The sequence below is a fragment of the Papilio polytes genome, unplaced genomic scaffold, assembly GCF_000836215.1.
Source record: "Papilio polytes unplaced genomic scaffold, Ppol_1.0 DF823835.1, whole genome shotgun sequence".
Taxonomy (NCBI): Eukaryota; Metazoa; Arthropoda; class Insecta; order Lepidoptera; family Papilionidae; genus Papilio; species Papilio polytes.
Window position 1 is genome coordinate 653,212 of NW_013525369.1, and position 19,993 is coordinate 673,204.

Below are 19,993 nucleotides of genomic sequence, written 5' to 3' on the forward strand. Positions count from 1 at the left end.
ACATATCGAATTTAATCTCGAAATTCCAATGTCTTCACTTCTATTATTAAATTCTATTGATGTCTTTTAAAAGAGATGAGAGAGGGGTGTCAATGTTTTTATACAAGTTTTCCGTCAATGCAAACGTATAGTCATGTTACTTTTTTGTATAGCAACAGACATAAAACCTGCGGGACTTGTCGATACTTTCCCAGTAAAAACAAGCGACGCTCGAAATTAATTTGATTGGTTCGTGTCAATTGTTCGAAACGTATTGGAAAAGAAATGTAAAATGCCAAGTTAATCTAAAAAACCGGTTATGTTTTTCTGTATTTTTGCTATATCTTATTACAAAATAGGTTTATTATTACATAAGTAGAAATAAATTGTCACCCTCTGTAATGTTCTCTGCGACGTTTAACCTAAGCCACAAACAAAATACCAGAAGAGTATGAACAGAAAATGTATTTTTCATAAAGTATTACCCCAACATACTTACACACTAAACCTGTAAATTAATATTTTTGAGTCTCCTTTGTTCTAACTTTCTTTATTTCAGTATTCTAAAATTGTGTGCTAAATCGAACAAATGTCAAAAAATAACAGAACAGAAACTGAAAAATGTACAAAAACAAAACTATATACAAAAAGCTGAAGTGATTGTCGACTTGTATGCGCAACAAAGGGAACTTTTGTATAAAAGCTGCAGTCAAGCCAGTCAAAGTAATTAGGGCAGACGCGCTACGGGTCTGCGCAACTCGCCGTTTTGCACTTTGAAGTTATGTGTGCTTGCGGATTATGAGAGAAAATCCATTTCACGTGGAATATTAAAATGTACATTTCAATAGTAATAAATACAGAACATTCAAGCCTGAAATTCCTGTAAATAAATCAATTTATGGATAACTGTTTTCATTGTTGAAGTATGTTGAAAGCCGCTTATCTCAACTTCGTAGTTGTGAGAAATTGTAAAAATAGACTCTTAACTAATTATACAATTATTAAAAATTAAGATAATTATTAAGCAATGTCTAACAAAGTTTCCATAATTTTCGATGTTCTAATTGTTCTATCTACATCCAACAATGGAACAATTTTCAACTCCAATTTGATCTTTTTAAAATTCCTGAAACGCCAATTATTTCATGACTAGCTGTTCTTGTGTGGCTACATCCGCATGAAATTATGAAAATTTACATTTGTCAAATTATCAATTGCAAATGTCAAGATGACATTACAAACCTTGGCAATCTTCCTTCCTTGATGTTGGAAGCAACATATGGTCTCTTTCCCACATTAAAGTTTTTATCCAAAATATTTACCCCCTTATTTTAATGGCGTGGAAATGTATAGCCTAAAGCGTGACGTAAGTGTTGGGCTTTTTATTAAAAAGAGAATTATTCAAAAATATGCTGTAATTGCTGAGATCTAAGGCAACAAAAAAGTGTGTGTTTACGCTTTATTATAATAATATAGATATACATAGATAGATAATAAAAACGGCCTGTCCATTAGCTGTCTGGGATTCGAATTCCACTCAACTACTTACACAAATGTACACTAACAATTTTTTTTACTTAACAATGGTTACAACAACCATTAGTAAATGATAAAAACTTATTAAAACAATTGACTAAAAATAATCTGTTATTCTCTCCTGTTATCAGTATAAAAGTAAATATTTTACCGCAAAAATGGAAAATGTTACAAAATCATTACAGTAAGATACTGCCGAGTTGTAATAAACCCATTTGGCAGATGACATTTGATATTCAGAGCACTACTTGATTAATACAAGTAATATTTTGCTACAGAAGTAAATCTGCTCATTGCTTTTTATAGCCAAATAAATTTTTATCGGCATAAGATTTCTTAGATGCGTAGGAAAGAAACTACTCGCTATAAAATGTTTACTCTCTTATATGACTAACTGGCTGTTTTTCGCGACTTCGTCTGCGAGAATTTAAATGAAATACTAAAAAGGTATATGATACAGATAAGGTAGCTTTTAATTGTGAAAGAATTTTTGAAATAAACCCAGTAGTTTTTGAGTTATTTCAATACATACAGAAATACAAATCTTTTCTCATGATTATATTGGTATAGGCTAGATGATGCTCGCGACTTCTTCCGCGTGAAATTAAGGAAACAATATAAAATATAGCCAATGTTATAGATAACGTAGCTTTTAATGGTTATAGAATATTGGGAATAAACCCAGTAGTTTTTGAGTTATTTCAATACATACAAAAATCTTTCATCTATACTATTATAAAAAAGCGTAAACCCACATTTATTTGTTGCCTAAGACTGCTGACAGCAATTACAGCACATTTTTAAATAATTATTTTTTTAATAAAAAGCCCTACACTTACGTCACGCTTTAGGCTATGTATTTTCACGCCATTAAACTTCAGGGGTAAACGTTATGGATAAAAACCCTTATGTGGGAAAGAGACCAAAAGTTGCTGCCAACATCAAGGAAGCAAGGTTGCTATGGTTTTTCATCGTCATGTCATTTTGACATTTGCTATTGATAATTTGACAAATGTAAATAATGAAATAATTTCATGCGGATGAAGTCGCATGGGAACAGCTAGTCTTTATAATATTAATGTAGATGACTTCCATTTGAATGTTGAATTTTTTTATTATCGACTTTATTTCAGTAATGGTTTACTATAGCCTAGTCATCCTTGACTTCAGGTAGAATTATAGTAAAGTATAGTGATTTGTAAATGTAATCATTTTTTTTACTTCACAATGCAATAAACTAAACTATTTATATGTTACTTCTGTTTTGGGGTGGTAATGAAAGAGAAAGTATTGTGAGTAGGGTCAAGTGGCCCTCGAAAACTAAATTACGTACATCTCTAAGAAAAGAAAGGTTGATTGATCTTTTCATTTCTTTTTTTTTACACAAGCAATACGCCTTAGCTTTTCTTGACTATATCCCTTAAATCACAGTGGTAGTGCCCGCTTTAACATCTTAGCACGAATAGGCCGGCACGTCCGGTGTAATACCACGACCACACAGAAGACAGGCGTGAAATGAAAGCAATTCCGTGTTTCGTCTGATGAGTGTGGTGCCGGAGGCCTAATTTAAGTCCCTTTCTCTAAAGAGAAAACCATCCTTTTCTTATAAGGAGAGGTTGGGAAGGAGAAGTGGATTTGACGGTGGAGGAGATGCATAGGAAGGGGAAATATCCTCTTTATGTGCGTCTCCTCCTCCGTCGTATAAGGGTAGGCAACGCATCTGCAATTGCGGATGTCTATGTACAGCGGTCGCCTCGCCATTTTGGCGGATTCCAGTGGCCCTTGCTCGTTTGCCACCTTATGTTATATAAAAAAAAATCTATCAATAGATTTCATAATTCCTGATATGTGGAGTTGATAATTAAATAGCTTAACGTGTAACTTATATAAAATTGTTGACTTTATGTAGATTACATACACTTAATACTAAGTTGTGATGTTTTCTAGGTATATTCATTAGTAATGTTTATTTACTCCGTCAGGTCAGTTTTGAAAACTAAATGAGTTGCCGGAAACCGAGTTAAACTGTTGCTAAAGTTTGCAATCACGAACCGAGGTGAAAACTTTCTTAACTTGTCGACTACGAAATTTCTTGAGCAATTATGTATAGCGTTTGATTCAACAGTTATGTTGTGGTTTTAATAATTAATATATGCATAACCTCATCCGTAAATCTTTAAATACTTCTTACTAGAGGTAGATTTTGTTTTCAATAAAATTTTAATGAATTCATTAAATTGAAACATTTGCAAATCATTCTTTGATTTCTTTGATCTATAACAATGAAATAAATATTTATCTATTAAATGAAATTTTAAGAACAATCTTCAAATGACATTTTAATATTATTGATATCCTAAAGCATTAAATAAGAGTAACTGAATGATGGCATATTTATTTAAATATTTCCATCATTTTTTTAATGATTTTAATGAAAAGTAACCTTAAATAAAAATAAAAAGATATCAAAATATTGGTACAGCGTTAGTCAACATAAAATGTAATACCACGTAATTAAATGTGCAATTTCTTTTACTATGTTAAATAACTTGATGAATTTAAACGGTGTACAGCGCAGGTCTAATTGTTTCGTGGAAAATGTGAGAGGCTTTTATTTAGTCTTTTCGTTAGCAGTGTCAAAATTATGCCAACATTTTGCGAAATTCCGTATTGTTATACATTCGTACGTATTGTTTTGCAGTGGCTTTAATTGTACAATGCGGAAGAATATTTTGATTCGGAATTTAGTACAATGTATAAAATGTTTCCAATTTTAGAAAATCTATACTAGGCAATAAGATTGTGCGCACATTGACTAAACTATCGCACAACTATTGAGTTTTACAACCAGTTCAAGTGTTTTTGTACAACTAAAAATCGCGTAGTGTGCGCACCTCCACATAAGCTCATGGGAATCAGAGAGCGACAGTTTAATCAAAGGTGTGCGAGCACTCTAAGTGGAAAGCAAAATAAATTTTCTCGACGTTTCTAGAAGACTTTAAAAGTAAGTATCACATATCGGTTATCAGTTTCAAAGTCTGATTTCACTGGAAACAGTATATCCTAAAAGTTTTCCACATAAATTTTACTCCGATATGCACGTAACAAGACGTAGTAAAATCGACTTCAATAAAATGCGAATCAAACATAAAAGTAGGGAAAACATAACGCAAATTAAATCTTTTAAAATATACAATAGGTAAATTAACTTTTTATATCCAACTAGTTGTTGCTCGCGACTTCGCCCGCGTGAAATTAATGATTAATAAAATAAATTAGCCTATATTACTCACTGATAACTTAAACTATGGACATTCGCAATTCCAGATGCGTTGTCTACCTTTAATCGAGGGAGGAGGACACGCTCATAAAGAGGATATTTCGCATTCAAATCTATTTCCCCATACAATCCTTTCCTTGTAAGAAAAGGGTGGAAATAAGGGGACTAAAATTGGACCTCCGGCACCACACTCATCAGACGAAAAGCTGAATTGCTTCCACTTTACACCCTTCTTCTGTGTGATCGTGGTATTGCACCGGGAGAGCCGACCTATTCGACCTGCAAGTGCCTGTATTAAGTCTTTATTACATTTTATTCATTTTATAAATATGAACATTTCTATCACGGTGATGTCCATAATATCAATTAGTGGCGGAATATAACTGTCATAATTTGAACGTATACTAAGGGTTTTTGACCAGTGTCAAGTTTGGTCATCCTTGTCGATCTATACAAAGTTTTCAATTATTAAGATCCTTACTAGAAACTTGTACAATTTATCAAGTTCACAATCTATAAACATTAATCGGTAATGAGTGTTTCCTTCGGGTAAGCGTTCCAGGGTTAATAGCCAACTCGCTTGTAAAGATTTAATACCCTATTGCAGGGGTGACGAACCTTTATGGGAAGTGCCATTTTTTGAAGTAATGTTAATTGCGATATAAGACGCGCCAACAAATTATTTTGATTGATTATTACTTCAATTACATGGTGCATGGTAATGACATCGCGTTCGCTTTTTATATAACACCTACTTAATACTTTTTGGTAGTAATTTTATGATTGACGTGCTGAAAATATTGTATCGTGTGCCATTTATGGAACGCGTGCCAGTGATTCGCTACCCCTGCTCTATTGTGTCTGAGAGTTAGTTAACTGCCGCCGCGATCTAGCTGTTATAGCATTAATTAACAATGGACGACATTAAATGCTTTATCTTTTCAACTAAATTACATGCAATAAGATGAATACTAGGGGAGAAAGCTTTTTGATGTCATATGTGATTATTTCTTTGCTAAGCAACATGTAATCATATAAAATGATAGAACTTGATTATCATAACATCATAGTGATGGGCTTATACAACAAATACGAATACAATATTGATAAAACAGAACGCATCGAATTATAACGTAATAAATGTTGCTCACGACATCGGCGCCGGGGAATCAAAAAATATAGACTTTGTTACTCAGTGACATAGCTTTTTAATAGTGAAAGAATTTATGAAATCGGTCCAGTAGTTATTGTTATTTGAAATACATATCTTTCCGATTTATAATATTACTACAGATATCATGTTATTCCACACATAGTACAAAATAGCATTCCTGTATGTTTTACGGCTGTATACTAAAACGTTATTTAAACATGTAACAAAAAAAATAGCACAGTCTAAAATATCAGGTTCAAATAATTTTATCAGCTTAATTATATTAGTATAAACACTCTATATGAGAAAACTTCCGCAACCTTGGCTAAATCGTAGAACCATTTCGTAGAACGTCTACGATACTACGTCAATGCTACGCTACCATCCGCTAAAAATAATTCTGTCCTACCTTGAAAATTAGATGCTGCGTATATTAAAAACAGCCCAGTTAAAAAAATGCAAGCAAAACAATTGACGTCGAATAAAAAGGCTTAATACAATACGCTACGGAATTTTAGATAGAGTGTGAGTATAAAGTGGTATGGCCGCTTCAGTCTTTCTCCGACCGTCGTGGAGTGAGCACGTGCGGTTCAGCTTTGAAAGCGATCGACGTTATCTCGACTGCGGGTACGATTTTCATAATTTTCGAATAAACGTGATTGTATTATTAATTGGATTTAAAGCGGTACGTTGTGTTATCAAGGGGTAAATAACGATGGATGTTTGTAAGGATTAAATACTTAGCAAACGTCGCAAAATGTAAATTAATGATGTGTTGTGAAATTGACAAAAATTAAGATCGAGCAATGTTCTCCGGTAGTTTGTGATATGTGACATTCGTAAGTATTCAAACTGTTTCCTATAAGAGTAACTTTAAAATGTTTTGTCAACGTTTGGAATAAATTAAATTTGATTTTTACGTAATATTATTGAAAATTTTTTTTTGATTTCATAAATCAAAATGAATAAGCCATTTTTTTATATCTATGTTTGATTAATGATTTTGATACGTGATCGTGAAATTATAAATATGCTTTTAAAATTATATATTGGGTGTACAGATATAGGAAACAAAATCGTCGGTTCTGTACATGAATTAGCTTAATTTTTTTACAGTTATTTGAATAAATCCAATTTAGTTATTTCAAATCTTAGATAATAATGTTCTTAGCGGAAATAAGTTAAATTGAAGTTATATACTTTTTAAATGTTTAACAAAATCTCATATTTTCTATCGTTGTTACGAACATAATGTATATCGTTTAGTTTATATACCAAATATATATCATCATCAACTTGCCCTTATTTCTTACGGAGGGTCGGCACAGTATGTGCTGCTCTTCCATACATCTCTATCAGCCGTCATATCTGCACTCCTTTCTTAAGCATATCCTCTTTCGCACAATCCATCCATACTTTCTTCGGTCTTCCTCTCCCTTTGTAACCATCCACATTCATTCTTAACAATTTCTGGTTACACGAGTACTAAAGATAAAGTATATGTAAGTATTTGAATTATCGATACGGCGTTTGGTTTATTTCTCTCGATGCGACATTAGATAACACTGTTCTTTTTTATGGCAAATAAATAAAATTCTTTACTATAAAACGATTTAAACAAGGTAATATATGAGTCGTGTTGTTTTTAATTGACTTTCAATTGTTTATCGACTAGTTTAATATAGTGCGCTTTATACTATTATTATAAAGAGGAAAAATTAGTTTGTTTGATTGTAATGAAATAACTCAAAAACTACTGAGCCGATTTCAAAAATTCTTTCACCAATAAAAAGCTACATTGTCAGTGAGTAACATAGGCTATGTTTTATATTATTTATTTTCATGTGGGCGGCGTCGCGGGCGAAAGCTAGCTGTTAATAATTCCACGTCAGTTGCCCGGTCTATTCGTATAGCTAAATAATCTAAGTTGAATATGACAGGTAATTCATTGTGTTTATAATTTCATGCCCGCATCGCCCTCTGTATAAATTTGTATGCTGACGGAAATTGAATTTGAACAACAAGCACAGTACTTAAATCAATAAAAAAAATGTTTACGTCTTTTAAAAGAGTTTTTCTGAATGAAAAATTAAATAAAAAAACTCTCATTTGAAATCTTATTTCTTACATATAAATACGAAAGTTTATAAGGATGGATGTTTCTTAGATTGTAGCCTAAACTGCTTTCAGATCTCGGATGAAAGGCATAGATATAGAACATAGTCTTGAAGAACGTAGGGTAATGATTAAGATTTTTTTTTAAATTCTTAATCATTACCTACCAATATATACCAATATCGCAGACGAGGGTCTGTCTCCGCGGGGTCTACTACGCATGGTAGTCGATAAATCATCGAGTTAAAAATATCGGATTAGCTACTATGTATTAAACAGAACAGATATTCTAACTGCTAATCCCCTTAGTCGTAATTACTAGATAGGATCAGGAATGCTGACGTGAAGTTATCGATATCCAGCCGTTTCTATACGTCTCGATGAACCCGACTTCATTACCTTCATGAGATTTTATTACTGAAGTAAATCAAAGATCATGCATTCTAGATATGTCACGGAATATAAAAGTAAAATAATGCCGCAGTCATCAAATAAATTAAAATAAAAACGTAAAGTTGAATTGACAATCTCTTCTATATTTGAATTATCTATGCTTTTATACTAATGTTATAAAGAGGAAGGATTTGTATTTTTGTATATATTGAAATAACTCAAAAACTACTGGGCCGATTTCACCATTAAAAATCTACGTTATCGGTGAGTAATATAGGCCATGCTTTTTTTATTTTATTTAATCCGAACCAAAATGAAACATAATTGTTCAGATCGAGTTTCCTAGTGTACCAGTATAACTATGGGAATACATATTATAGAATGAAAATTATTGCGTGTTAACAGTGATGCATATGTTTTTATAATTCCGCACCGACGGAGTCGCGTGTGAAAGCTAGTAAGTAAATAAGAAAGTTGCTCGCGCACTTCCTGTGTATTGCCGAACTGTGACGTCATATGTATTGTCTGCCAAGAACTATATTATGACAGCGTTTGCCAGACCCGCTGTGCACCACTTGAAGTGGCATTTTACACGTCCTTAATAAAATGCTGAACATTATAATTGCCTCAGTGACACTAAAATGTATCTCGGAAGTATATTTTACAGCATACTCGTAAATAATTGAACATTATAAAATATAATGTAAAATTTTCAGTAAACAGTCTGCGTTGCTTTATATAATTCTACACTAAACTATTACTTTGATAATGCGAAATACTTTATACCATAGAGTAATGCAAGATTAGAAGTCTTGCTTGAAATAAAACATAAAATTAACAATCTCACTAATATTATTAATACGGAAGTTTAGATGGATAGAAGGATGGCTGTTTATAAGACTGTATAGCCTAAAAGGCTGGACGGATATCGCCGAAATTTGGGATAGACTTAAAGGAAGAAAACATAGGCTACTCTTGTTTTTTTTTTAATTACAAGCGGAGGAAATCACGGACGAAAACATAAATAACAATGCATAACGAAATTCCATCAAGATTTTACAATTTGAAAGTTAATAAAAAAAATTATAAACGCACACGAAAATTCAAATGTCCAATTTAGTGGCAGTAGTAATTTTATTGCACGATATTTTTTTTTGTTAACAGCTCCGTATTCGATGGAATGCTGGGAGCAGGATTAGCATATTAATTAACACACGTACAGTTCGGAACTCTCGAAACTGATGCTTGTAATTCTCTCTGGTACATTCTATTTCACCAGTCTTATTGTAAAAAATGAATGAGGGAACACGTTTTTATATACTTTACACATCTGTTATCGCTATCATTCCAAGTATATTCTAATGTATTAGTATTGCTGAAAAAAAAAATGAATAGGATAAGGATGATTAGCCACCTTCCCCATTACCCTATTCCCGTAGCGTGGTCGCAGTTTTACGACCTCCAAGTAAATCCATCTTCCGTCATCTAAGTCATCAGTCTCTTCTTGAAGGTGTTATCTTCCACACACTACTACCAGTGTTCTTCCACACTTATAACGTTTTCCTTACATGTGATTCATCCTTCCTCATAACATGCCCATACCATGCTGACCATTTAGTCTTTGATTTCGCTATCACTTGGTTTGAGAGTAGCCCCATTAGTAGAGAAGGTAAGGAGTAAAAGGTTAGCATGGATTGCGCATGTTATAAATAGGGATGAATCGCATGTTACAAGGAGAACGTTAGATATGAGTGTGGATGGGTACACCGGTAGAGGTAGACCTAGAAAAAGATGGATGCATTGCGTGAAAGGTAACATGATCAAAAAGGTAGTGAAGGCTAAGATGAAGTATGATAGAGTTATTTGGAGGACAAAAACCTGTTGCGCCGACCCTACGAGAGTAGGATAAAGAGGGTTATAATGACTTGGTATACTTTCAAACTTCCTAGAATAGCGTTCATTGGTTTGATTTTAAATTTGAAATTGTTTCTGCTCTCGGTAATAATAGTATAGATTACACAACGACTCGTTAAATAATTCATAGTTTAATATAAACATTGGTATAATGTAAAGCGAAAAGTGTTCCAATTAATCAAGATGATCCTGCAACAAATGTTTCCAACTTGGCCCAGCCAGCGAGCCGGGTTGTGACAACTCGCAAATTATACCAGCTTACACTGGTTTATACCGGATTTGGGCGGAATTAAGCAGTGTGTAATCGTTGTACTAACCCTGGATTAAAACTTTTATCCTTAAGAGCCACTCCCTTTGGTAATTAAGAAAGTTCCGCCTATACCATATAGTTTAAACGATTGCCAATGACTGAACAATTATTTACTTTTTATACCACTGGTACGGGTCAAAATGCTTTGACAGCCTTTTAAAAGCCACTTTGTAAAAGAAGTCCACAGTACTTTTATTCTCTAGAAATAAATACAACATGCTACATTAATAGTGTTTGTACGAGAGAAAATAAAATAAAATTTGGTGCAAACACTTTCAGCATAAAAACAAAACAGTTAAATGCTAAAGTCTAATCCCTCGGTAAAGGCTACATACACACAATTTTCGTACCTCTATATTAATTAGTTTAAAAAACGTCACATTTTCAAGGCCGGTTTTGGACCTAAGATATTTCAGTATTGATGTATTTGATCGAGCCAATGGGTAAAACTCCCATGGGTCAATCGAACTGTGGAACCATCGGCCCAACGGGAAACTAGCAATAATTTTTGATTAAAAAGAGCGTCGGTGGCTCAGTGGTTTAAGCACTTGACTTGTAATCTACAGGTCTTGGATTCGAATCCCGCTATATACCAATGTGTATTTCGATTTTTCGAATTTTCAAATGTACATAATTTACCCGACGTTCTTACGGTGAAGGAAAACATTGTGATGCAGCCTGTACATATCGGCGAAGAAATTCAAAGATATGTGTCAACCAACCCGCATTAGGCCTAGTCACCCCTAACTTAGAGTAGGCTCCTAGCCCCTTGGTGGGGACATGTAGTGAGCTGGTGATGATGATGATTATTTTTTGTTCAGATTAGATTTCACTGAGACAGATAATTTAATCTTATTTTCGTAGAAAAAGAATCGAATTTGGTAAACTAACCTCAAGTGTTTAATTTCACGAAACATTTTATGCCTTTATTTGATTTTTTACTGTTAGTGTAAATAAATGGAGTTAACATAAAATGTAAAGAGTTTGACAAAAGAAAGTCTAACAACGCATGTAAGTAAGCAAATACTACGTGTTTCCGCTCTGAAAAATACCGGCTTTCTCAAAGTAAACTTCATTAACTTGCTTGTTCCTATTGTTTGGTTTAAAGGAAATTTAATAATGAATCTTAGATTTAATTTATAAAAGTGAAATAATTTACTAGGAACGAAAAATAATATAAGAAACATCAGTAATCTAAAAAAGTTAAGTCTAAAGAACCTTATCAATGAATTATTTTTCACTTGAAAGTGCAATTACGTCAAATTAATTTTATTAAAAATGTATAAAGAAACCTAATTAACTTCATAATTACACTACAGCGCTCGCTCAGTGCATACAACAAATACCAAGAAGTAATTTAATTTATTTCTTGTTAAAACAGCGATGCAAAAAACCATGTAAATTCACTATAGTCTTGCTACGAAAAGGCGAGTAACAAAGATCCGTTCTCTTGTAGGAAAACGGGTGTGAAATTTTTCTTTCATTCTTCCGGAGAGTCAACGATAAATCTTTCTTGAGCATTAAACGAGATACATCTTACACTGTATATTTCGATCACGTCTTTTCCTACAGTTTTTGTAAACAAAACCACGTCCGCTATGTTTTTATAACGCATAATTGTGAGGCAATAAGAATATATAACTTTAAACTGTCTTGGATTTTAAAAGTATATTTCATGGTTAATTATGTAGAACAAAGTATAGATGGATTGTGTGAAAGAGAATATGTTTAAGACGGGAGTGAATTCAGATCTTACTGATAGAGATGTATGGAAGCAGCACATACTGTGCTGACCCTCCGCAGGGAGTAGAGCAAGTTGATTGACAAACGAGCAAAATGAAGTAAAAATAAGAAGTATTATAAAATTACCTTACTCATTAAATAAATCATAACGTAATTATTCATTTAAAATTGTAATTTCAAAATGTCCATTTACATTAAATTATAAAACGTTAAGTATTATTTGAGTGTTGTGAGGCGCGGGAGCTCAGTGTGACAACTAGGAGATCGTGCGAGATTACCACGTAACAAGGGCTTTTGTTGGGATCTTGCTATTTTAATGTTTTAAAAATATCTATTACAAAAAATATTCATAGTACACAGAATTGTGTAAACGTTGCTTTATCGTCTAAAGCCATTATACGTAGATATAATTTTAACTTGGTGTCAGTAACTCAGACAGGGCGTAAATAAAAAACTTTATTTATTATTTACTTTGTTATTCTTTTCTTTATATCATAAGGTGGCAAATGAGCAAGCGGTCACCTGAATCCACTAAACTGGCGAAGCGACCGCTGTCCATAGACATTCACAATAGCGGATACGTTGCCTACAATTCTCGACGACTCTCAAATCGACGGAGGAGAAGACGCACATAAAGAAGATGTTCCCCTTGTTATGTGTCTTCTCCACCGTCAAATCCACGTTCCCTTCCCATCCTTTTTATTAGAAAAAGGATGGGGAGGAAAAGGGACTTAAGTTGGGCCTGCGGAACCACACTCCTCAGACGAAACGCGGAATTGCTCCCACTTCACGTCCATCTTCTGTGTAGTCGTCATATTACACCGGGCGGCACGACCCATTCGTGCGAAGATGTTACTGTGTAGCCTATGTGTTCTTCCAGACTCTATATCTATGCAAAATTTCATACAGATCCGTCCAGCTGTTTAGGAGATACCTTCAAACAAACAACCAAACATACAAACTTTCCCATTTATATTAGTAAGATTTTGTTCTAGTATTTCATTCGATCTATAGGTAATAATATTCGCATTATTTCAGGCAAATCCAAGAATAGGCCGTAGAATAAGTAATAAGCAGAAAGGTTCAACAATAAATTATCACGAAATTCGTTTGTGAAACGATTTTCTTGTTTTGCTTACAAACGCGTTTGTTCGTTTACGTAAGGAATGGCCAATGAATAAATCCGACTCGAATTTATTTTAACAACACAATTTATACAGAAGTCTTTCATTTAATCTTTAAAAATTAAAAATAAATACTAAATGGGCTATAAAAATTACATTAACATCCACATAATTAATATTAACATTTTGTTCCTTAAATCCGGATATCTTAACATCGCGATCTAAAACGCCACTAGCGCCATCTAGTACTATTTATAAAGTGTTTTACATTTAAAATCATAATAAATATTATGATTTTAAATGTAAATGCACTAGAGCTGACCAATTCGATTAAATTCTCTCACTTAAACAGATCTGCTTGATTAAAAGTAAAACAAGAATGGTCGTATGAATAACCAAATCAATAAGCCGGAGTTGTAATTAAATTCAAGAATTCAATTAACGCTTTTAAATGCATTTTAATAACACGCCATTGGCTGATTTTAATATGTTAGTTTAGTTTAGTTATGTGTTTAATATGTTTTCTGTTTCAATTATTTTTCTGTTTTCACCTTTATTATAGGAGGAAAGATTTGTATTTATATATGTATTGAAATAACTCAAAAACTGCTGGGGCAATTTCAAAAATCCTTACACTATTAAAAAGCTACGTTATCGATTAGTAACATAAGCTTGGATTTTTTAAATTTTTTAATATCAAGTGGACGAAGTCGCTAGCAACAGCTAGTATATATTAGGTTCCACGAATTTAGGTTAGAAAAATCGAAGTTGTAGACATTGAATGAAATTTTACGACCAATATAGTAGGTATCCTAATATAGATAGATCCAAGGTAATTGGAAACATCAAACAATTTATTGTTACCTCGTAAAGGAAGGCAACGTTTGTTTTCGCCCAAAGGCTATCCTAATACGTCAAGATTGATCGACCATTACGCAGGGATTCGGCAAAATCATAACTCACAATCCTTATATGGGTTTGCACTATATTTTATTACATTCAATTCAATTTGTGAAAACGAAAAGGTTGAGTAATAAATTCTTAGCAGCTGCATTTGAAATTTGTGTTTGAGATAAATCGGTAAACAAAATTGAATTTGTGCATGTGTCGTGTATCGTGGAATTTCTGTACACGTATGATGTTTTATTTTCAAGGAACACGTACTAGAATAAGATGCCATTAAGAATAAAGTTTGGAGAGGACGGTAACTCTGCTAGATCAAATTGCAATGATCCAAGGTAAAAGCAAAATGAAATGTACATACCAACCACATTCCGCAGTGCTATCTAACGTAATCAGTTACTGGGAAACCAGCTAGCAACGATCCACTCGATGCGAGTGTACACTTCTAATAACGTCGTTCATCTAGACCTGGGTACTGACCAAAGTTGAAAGGTCTCATGAGGAACATTCATGTGTACGTAGTGTTCATAAGAAACCAACGATCTGCTCGATTTCATTATCACGTTGTAACATTACACCACGTGACAGTCAGTACCCATTGCTTAATTAAGTAGCACAGTCAAGGACGATTATTTTCTGCCCTTTTCGTTATTTTGGGTTCAATGTTTTGACGTCAATGCAATTTAGATAATTATTTTTGATAGCAACATACGCATTTTTAAACAATATTTTGATTGTGCGATATTATAAGTGGATAGTGAATTTAATTCTTTGACTATAAACCTTCTAAACAGATTGCTTGTGAAGTCAACAGGTCCTAAAAATTATACAAAATCGTAATATCTGATTAACAATGCAACAAAAAGAGAAACTTTTACGTAAAAAGATCATTGTTCGACTATACGCCCCAAATGGGATTACCATATTAATGAAAAAAACGTGCCGCTTCTGGATAACTCTTGGAATGAACTCTGTTAATTACTTTTATTCCGACTCGACGAATAACGCTTCGTATTTTTAAATCTTTAATTGACTACAAAGCTTTTTTTTTTTCAAATTAAACAAACGTGTGTTTCGTTTGTGGCTAATTTCAATTTATAATAAAAATATTATCCTTATACAAATTTTCTGTATTTCTGTCTTTGAAAGTCATCTCTTATTTATTCTTAATAATCTTTAAGAAGAAATTCTTAACCAATCAATTCGATATTTTTATACACAGTATCACAAACGTTTATTTAAATAACAGAGTTCACAGATTTATCGAATTCAATTTGAAATAATATTAAGTAAAAATGTCATTATTAAATTTCAAAGAAATATATAATAACAATTTATAGTTACATTTAGATCTAAAATAATACTTAATACTCAAAATTCATTCTTAAAAGAAACTTTTTATGAACTATTTTTGTTTATTTCTTCTCTATTACTGTGAATAGATACATACGTATGTTATTAACTTGTTCTCTAGTTCTGTGGTTTTGCGGTTGCGTGGTGAATTCAATCAAATTTACCTCCCTACTCGTATCTAGGCTGCCTTTCTCTGTGTGGTCAATGCTTCTAGCTTTGATCAGTGGTAGATTCGATCCTTTTGGACGTTTTATTTTAATAACCTACTCATCTTTGTAACGTTATACTGTGCTGTGTATTCCTTTTTAGTAAATACGAGCTGTTCCTGTCCTGCAAATGAATTTATTAAAACTTTATTTTTTTGTTAACATTTGTGAAATTCTTAATTGCGAATGCCTAGAATCCACAAATGACAACAAAGGCCTTTAACATTAGATAACAATTACGGTTACATTAGTAAACTTGCTTCCGTGATGTCAACAATTCTTTCAAATAATTTACTACCTAAGTTTGATAACATGAAAATATAGGCTAAAGCATGTCGTAAATGTAGGGCTTTTTATTTAAAAATAGCATTATTATATTTTTGAATACTGCGACTGCTGACATCCTACAAAACTAAGGAAGTGTGTTTACGCTTTATAATGTTAGTATAGTATAGTGTTAGCTTTTTAACTATTTTGATGTATTCTGTATTCTTGAAGGTTATTAGTCTGTGCTATAAATCAATACCATTTGTCATAATTTGAAATAACGATATAAGCTTTGTTATGGTATCCAAAACATTATTTAAAACATTTATGTCATTGTTTTAAAATCGTAATTGTACTTGTTATGTTAATAATCGGATAGTAGTCGGATGTCAAAATAAGGGTGTTGCATTATCTCGAACACACGACGGCCATATTGGTAAGGTTATTCTGTGCAAATTGGAAGAAAACATAAGAAGTAATGAAGACTATATTTTATTATAGCATAACATGGTTGTGACGCCCATAATAGAGTGTATCTACACTTTATTTAAACAGACAGACATAAGTAAACAACATACAAACTCAAAAAATCAAACCTACTATCTTTGTCCGTTGACTAAAAACAACATCTACGAGTAACATGACGTATAAATACATTCAGATGTTAAATAGTTTGAGTAAACAAATAGATTATAACTATTAGTAATAAGCGGACCATTTACCACGAATTTGTAATAAGCGTCGGATCATTCCGCCAAAGTTCCTATTTATCTTTGCGGGATCCAAGACCTAAGTGAAAGGTCAAACAATAAATTATGGAAGTTGTTCTTGTAATAGTTACTATCAATTTCCCTTATATACGTAGAATACTCTGTTATTTGACTCTAGGGACTGCCATACACGAACTGAATCAAGTTCGTATTAACAGCTTCTAACAGTCAATGTACGGCTTTTAGAAGTTGACGTTAGCCATAGAGGAACCACAGTTTGGGATCGCAGAAAATGCTGCGTTGATCCAATGACCTTTTGAAATAGTCCGTGTATGTAGACCTTTAAACTTTTATAAATACAGAATTGTTTTGATTTAAATGTCTCACAACAATATTAAAAAAATGATTATCATCTTACTTCATACTAATATTATAAATGCGAAAGTTTAGATGGATGGATGTTTGTTAGAGTTTGTAGGCTAAACGGCTGAACGGATCTTGATGAAATTTGGCATGGACATAGAGGATAGCCTGTAAGGATACATAGGCTACTCACTTTTGTTTTTTTTCTTTCCACGCTGACGGAGTCGTGGGCGAAAGCAAATATACTAAAAGTTTAAAATTGAGAGTATCATATTGACGGAGTCACATCAATCGTTTAAGTACAAAGTAAAATTATCACTTTCAAATATTAACCTCGATATTAGTTGCATTAGAGTGATGTAGCGTTGCTTATTTTCTCCGTAAATCCCCCCAATGTATCTAGACTGATCGTCTATTAGGCGGGCATTTGCTGCGATCGTAACTTACGAGCCTTATTTGGGTTGAAGTATAATTTATTGTCTTCAATTCCACTTCGAGACGGTGGAAAGGTTGCGCAATAAATTGAACACAGCTGCATTACGAGCATAGGCTGGGAATTACGCTGGAAAAAGAGAAATGCTTATTAGTAAATGTTTTTTTTGTTTTGTTTGGCGATTTTAGTGTATTAGTTTTTTTTTATTTTAGATGAATGTGTGGTGTGATAAGAAAGGATAAAGTTAAGAATGTTTACGTCAGAAAAAATTTGAAAGTAGTGCCAGTGGTGGAGAAATTGAGAAGCAAAATGTAAGCGTGGTATGGATATGCGACGAAAGGATGGGACATAAACCAGAAAGTGTTAATATTGAATGTGTGGCTACAAAGATAGAGGAAGACCGAAGAAAGTATGAATGGATTGTATGAAAGAGGATATGATGGCTAATAGAAATGTATTGAAGAGCAGCACATACAGTGCCAACCCTCCGTAGGGACAAGGGCGAGTTAATGACGAGTGTATTAGCTTTTTTTTAAAAAAGTAATTAAGTCTCGTGAAACATTTACTATACTAATTAAAATCTCTTCAGTCACGTGTGCTTCAGTGTACATCAGAACCGTTGGGGTCCTTTTTCTGGGTGACCAGGAGGACCACTCGTGTTTCAGAAACTATACAGAAATGTATGTTAGTTAGGCCGTGATTTTTAATTAATTTAGTTATTTCTTTTCTGTAACAAATTTACGGTTATTAAGCGTGTTGTATTGTATCGTGAACATCTACTTAAGTTTTTTGATTTTTCTAGTAAATTTTTCTAATAAATCGTAATACATTTTTAATTTGAAATCGTTTTATGAACTTTTTCTCAAACAGTTAAGACGGAAAGTTGTCTAGAAATGGTCTCACTTCCTAAGTATGTGCTGTACTGAACTCGTTTTTAACTTTCATAGCTCTCGCATAGTTTTTGAAGATGTCATGCTTGGAATAACACTATCACTGCAAAGCTCAGCAAAAAGATTCCGTGCGCGAAGTCGGCTCTCTTTAGATGGCACAAAGAACTGCTCCAACATTCGTACTGAGAGCGTCGTTTATTACTGGAGGGGTTTAATTTACGTGAAATGTCGACGAAAGTTTGTTATCTACACAGTTAAAAAACGGATGGTCAGTATAAAGATAAAAAATCATATTTATTACATTTATTTCCGTTATGTGAAACGTTATTTTTTTAAATTCATTATCTGTTTCTCCTCAAATCATATATACGAGTATATTCCGTCTAATCTCTGTAACGGCCGTATCGATTTTAATGAACATAATGTAGCTGATGTACGCGGGAGTAACATAATTTTATTCCAAGCTGACAAAGTTGCGGGCAACAACTAGCTTGCTATAAGACTGTTTATTACACACGTCAAATTTTTCCTATTGATATAAACAAATTAAAAAAAAACATAGTTAATCAAAGATAGCGAATGAGAATTAATAGAATTACTTTACACGGGTTTAAAAATGATTTAACTTTTAAAAGCAACGGATAATATAAAAGAAAGAAAAGAAAACATAAATAAACAAATCAGTTTTAGAATGAAAGTAATTTATTGTATTCGAGATAATGCCGTCCAAAGTGTCATCTCCCATTAAGAAAATGTTAAAACTCAACCCAACTGATGATCATGTACTTCAAACTTCGTCTTCTTTTCAAACCCTCTTGTTTTCGCTTTTGAATCGCATTATCTGTTTTAACATAATTTTATAAGAATTTTGTTTCAAACGCTCGGAAGTTCATCAGTAAATCTTTTTCTTTTTATTGTAAGACTAGCTTTTGCCCGCGATTCGCGTGAAATTTGGAAATTAAAAACTTACGTTCGCACTTATTTCAACCTATCCATTACTGGAAATTGGCTATCAGCTCACCAATGTCTCCCTCTCCTGTGCTAAGCAAATAAATTATTCGACGCTGGCGATACTATTCCACTCCCGGATGTATCTTAACGATGACTTCCTTATCCTACCAAAGACATATAGATATACTGGCTTAAGTCCGCGAATACGACTGTGTGGAATTAAAAAAAAAAAACAAAGCAAGATGCCTATGTTTTCTTCCAGACTATCCTCTACGTCTATGCCAAATTTCATCGAGATTCTTTCAGCAGTTTAGGCTACAAACTTTAACAAACATCCGTCCATCTAAACTTTCGCATTTATATTAGTAAG

General features: G+C 33.0%; 1 protein-coding gene across 1 annotated transcript in view; it reads left to right on the top strand.

The window, feature by feature from the left end:
* Positions 1-6,523: 6,523 nt before the first annotated feature.
* Positions 6,524-19,993, top strand: part of LOC106103227 — a 58,244-nt gene continuing 44,774 nt past the window's right edge. The window contains exon 1 of the mRNA XM_013282921.1: positions 6,524-6,787. The gene's annotated coding sequence lies outside the window, so the exon portion shown is untranslated. The remainder of the gene's footprint in view (positions 6,788-19,993) is intronic.